Raw genomic sequence first — 5,210 nt, 5'->3', positions numbered from 1 at the left:
GATGAAATTCAAGGACCTTCTGCTCATAGCTTTCAGGCATCTTTTGGGCAAGTCTGGTGCATGTACGCATGCTTAGTCATTCTGTTTCATGAACCTGAAGCACCAATTGTGTCCTCCTTTGAAATCAGTAACTTCTTTTTCATCAGCAATTCTTCTTGCCTCATGCTAAACCATCTTTGTGGACAAAGGAATTCCAGTTGCCCTTTGCTCTTCAATCTATATCTTCAATTCCCTCTCTAAATCTGGCCATTTTGCTGACTTGCCTCTCATGGCCTTCTTCTGCTGTGGCGTTTTCAGTAGGGTTTCTTCTTCCTGTGCCAGTCTTGGATTGTTTTCTCAGTTGGAGGAGGACCAAACTTACATTCAGCAGCACGATTTCCATTCACTTTTGCAAATTGGATCACGTTTAACTTGAATTCAGCTCTGTACGAAAATCTTTTCTGAGCCATTTCTGGGCAGAACGTGGCAAAATGTAACCTACCATAATATACCGGTAACAAGTGTGAAAAAATGAGAGCAAAGACAATAAGCGCGGAAAAAGTGGGAAATGCAAGTAAAAAAATCTATAACGAGTGGAAAAACAAGCACAAAAAAAGCGGGAAATGCAAGTAAAAAAATCTATAACCACTGTATAAGATGCACACAGTTTTTAGACCCCAAATTTTTTGAAAAGGGGTGTGTCTTATACATGGGGAAATATGGTATTCTATTGGAAAGCACTGATTTAGACATTGCTTTAGTAACATATTTAATAAGAATTCAAAAACTTGATGAATAGCAAAATAAAAATAGTTGGCTCTTTTGTGTAGAATTCTAAATAACATTTTTGGTAAATGAATGCTTGCTTTTAATAGATGTTTTTCAATATATCATATGTTATCAACTCCTATGTGAGGTCAATAAATCCTAAATATATTTCAGCTAACTACCCTTGCAATGAAAAATATTTTATAAATGCCATCAGCATTTCTTCAAGTAGCCACTCTCAATGATTATAAAATAAAATATTACACATTAAAAATATTTGGGGCCGGCTGAGTGGCTCAGTTGGTTAAGAGTGCAAGCCCTGAGCAACAGGATCACCAGTTCGATTCCCACATGGGCCAGTGAGCTGCATCCGAGTTAGGCTGCTGCTGAGCTGCCAACAGGTGGCAGGATGGCTCAGCTGGTGAGAGCACATGCTCCTAACAACAAGGTTCCCAGTTCGACTCCTGCATGGGATGGTGGGCTACACCCACTCACAACTAAGATTGAACACGGTGCCTTGAGCTGAGCAGCCACAAGCTGCTGATGGGTGGCCAGATGGCAACTGGACTTGGAGCTGAACTAGCTGCACTCATCACAACTAAGGTTGAAGGACAACAACTTGGCTGTTCCCCTTCCCAATTCCCCAACACTGTTTCCCTTCCCCAATTCCCCAGTAAAATCTTTAGAAAAAAAATTGAATTCTCTACACATTTCATTATTTACATGGTATTTACTTATTTTCGCTAAATTTATATATTTTCTGCCTGAAACAAATATTATATTTTTGTAGCCATCCACTTCACTGTTATAAACATATTTAGTTGTCATGGGAATTACTGGCTTAGATTAGAGCAAAAAGAAAGAAAAAATAAAATCTGTGTGGAAAGAAAATTGTTCACTTGCTATTTTAATCATTAAGGTAATAACTTAGGAGAGTGCCTGTACCTTTAACATTATTATCTTGATTTTTTTCATTAAAAATATACATATATCAAAATCTGTTTTCACCGACTGACAAAAAAGCATGTCTTTAATCAGCATATGCTTTTCCAATTCTAAGTTTATACTGACCCCTATAGGTTATTATGTCCTAATTTATTTCTGATTTATTCTTACAGAACATATGGTGAAATATTTAAACATGTTTACATTTAGGATTTAGTTATTTTAGGAGTAAAGCCACAAAATACTTTTCATAGGCCTTTTCTGTCCTTATACAACATAAACTATGCACAAATTTTCGTCATCCTGTAAGCTAATTTATTTTAGGGGCCCAAGATGTTCTCGTCCTCATTAATTTCAGTGTTGTTCTACTGAGGACAGGGGAACTAAGCAGCATTAATTTTTAATTTACAGCAAAATAGGACCTGATTATTTTCCTCAAAATCTGTTCTATTCTCACAATGTTTCATAGATATGGTCTATTAAGAAATTGACTTTAAAGTTTATACAGAGTTGTTTATAAAGGCAGGAAGGAGTTGGGACGAAAGTAAGTCTGATTTCAGCTAATCTTGATAGAGTGACACTGCTTCTAGGTCAAACTGAGAACTTTTAATGTGATGTGAAAGATTCTAAATGATTTCCTCATCGGTTTAGAGGGTGAAAGGCTACAGATGACTCATTTCTGGGCACAGATGTCTCCAGCAACCAACAGTAGCGAAGGAACTGTCTGTGGATGGCTACTAGATGGTATAGAAATGAGCATGGCAGCAGAAACCAGCCAAGGTATCAGTGAAAATGTCCCCATGTATCATCATTGACAATTTGCAACGGGAACTCTATACATAGCATATGCTTCCTAAAATTGCTAGCCCTTGAGTGAGATAGGAACTAATTTCTTCCCAGCTTATGTTTTCCAGAGATAGTAAGAAAGGAAAAATTTTAACCTAGGAGTAAAGTTTCAACAGTGCTAATTTTCAGGGCACAGAAACTGGAGTAGTTCAAAGTTAAGTGTGGGGTAGCTCCAAAAGGCACAATGCCATGAAGTCCAGAATGCTGGACTTATTACTTAGTCCATATTACTCTATCATAATAAACCCTGAATGAAGAGTAGATCATTATTACGAGGTGTCGGTAACCAACTTTTTAAAAGGTATTTCATTATTTATACTTGTTCTAGAGGAAAAACATCAGTCATGGACTATGCTATGTGAATTCAATATGAAGCCCTGGCTACCCTTGTTTTTTCTTAAGCTTGTACTTTAATATAATCTGAGAATTAGGGATAATAGGAATAACTGTGTCTATTGNGAGAAAAGCCCTGGTTCTTTCTCTCAAAACTTATCATGCTTAAATGCTTATGTCATCCAATCCCAGAACTGCCCTCCTTCCACAAGAGGTTCTACGCACCTCCATTCTCACGTCCTCTTGAGATGGGGTCTTCAGTTAAAGAGGGAGAGAGGTAGAGAGAGATTTACTTTAACAAAGTTAATATAAAAAAATAGCTTGTTGTGTCTCGTAGTTGTTTAGAGGGATCTGAAGCTCCCACCCTATTCCACCTTCAGTTTTATTCAGGAGAAAACTAGATACACATATTTGACTGAGAGCCAGTCACAGGGTTTGAAAGATTAAGAAAATATGAGGAAGAGGGGGTGCATTAAAGAACAAGAAGAAAGTCCCTTACATCTAGAAGTAGTAGCTAATGTTTGTTGCGCATTTAACCACAGCACTTACGATTTTATGCACTACTTATTTCATTTAATCCTCACAGCAACATTATGAAGAAGGGACTGTTGCTCTCTCCCATTTTAAATTTGAGGAATTTGAAGCACAGAAAATGAAATTTGCTCAAGGTTACACAGATAATTTGAGATGGAGCTAGCATTTAAACACTGGCAGCCTTTCTCCAGGTTTAAACAGCTCTCTAATACACTTCCCTCTCCCCCCATTTAATCCATCGTTGTTTCTGTATGGAGATCCAATGCGAAAAGTCCATCTTTTGGACTCCATTTGTATGTGAGAGATGCTTATTAAAGTATAATTCCCATATATTGTTGTTAACCGACTATATTTTTTCTCTCTTACTAAAGACTACCGTTTGGGATTGCTGAACTGAGGTACAATGCCCAACCATGCCTGGATCAATGCATACCATGGAAGTGAACCACACAGGGCCCTTCTTACAGCATCTAAACAGCTGGATGAGTATCGCTGGCAAGGAGAAATGTGCACAGCACTTAGGTTTATGGTGCTGGAAATGCTCTCTGCATGGCAGAGAAATGCTCTCTGCATGGCAGAGGTGGAGGGAGCTCTGTTTAGCCCTACAGCCCCTGAGAGGATCTTAAAAACTGGGAGTCTCAGAAAGACTGGATCGTACTATACCAGTAAATAAAACAAGACAACTGAGGCAGGAAATTCTCATCAGGAAATGTCAATGGAAGGTGGCTTGTGGTTGGTTCTCATACTAGCTTCCACTGACACTAAATCTTTAAAAAAGGTAGAATTGTTTCTGGAGGAAGACAGATCTATGAGTAATATGGTGGAACTAGTGGAAGCCAGGCCAAGCTATATCAGGGTGTTGAATGAAAGTTTAGGAAAAAACAATAAAACAAATGACGCAGCCGGATGCTACCAAGCAGCTAAATCTAAGATTTTTGCAGGTGATGCACAATGGGTTTCATATATAAAGAACTTGATACTATGAAATAGCAGGATGCTTTATGAAGAAATTAAGACCTTACCAGTTATTTATCAGTCATTGGGTTGGTTAAAACTTGGTAGGAAAAGTGTAGAAGGGTGTTCATACTTTTGTTCTAATCATTTTTGAAGTTAAAGCAAATCTCCAACAGAATAAAAACTGTGAGAAAAGGGTAACTAAAGCTCTTGATCACTCAGAAAGCAAACAAAAAGAGAGCAGCTGAAAGAATTTGCAGAAGTGATATATGAGGTAATGAAGAATATAGGCAGTGGAATGAGGTGTAGAGACCTGGGTAAGAATCAACAAGCAGTGTCTGCAGTTACTTGAGATCAGGTTGCTTAAAATGTCAAGGGCCTTTGGGAACATCCTGTTACAATTAATTTTGAGGGGAGAAAATTAAGGCCATAGAAACTCAAATGATAAGTTCGTTAAAACAGAGTAATGAAACATTTGGAATATTTGAAAATCAAATCTGGTGAATTCCATACTTACAAAAATAGTAGTATGATAGCATAAATAATTGTAAGAACTTAACATTTACCCTTCTTACAAGTCTCTCAGAATTGATTTTTTTTTCAGATTTGATTTTTTTTATGCAAAAAAAAAAAATCAACTGGATGAAAACACCCCATAACTGAAGTAAGTGTACAGGCCTAAAACCACTTCTTACTGTAATATCTAAATAATTTATATAAAAAAACACTATGTTCACTTATTTGTCTAGTTTGTATTGTATCATCTGGATAATTGCCTCAATTTTCTCCCAGCATTTAGCTATGAATTGTCCAACATGGAGGCTATTGAGCTCTTGTAATGTGGCTAATCT

The sequence above is a fragment of the Hipposideros armiger genome, unplaced genomic scaffold (assembly GCF_001890085.2).
Source record: "Hipposideros armiger isolate ML-2016 unplaced genomic scaffold, ASM189008v1 scaffold_637, whole genome shotgun sequence".
Classification (NCBI taxonomy): Eukaryota; Metazoa; Chordata; class Mammalia; order Chiroptera; family Hipposideridae; genus Hipposideros; species Hipposideros armiger.
Note: the sequence above shows the minus strand (reverse complement) of the source record.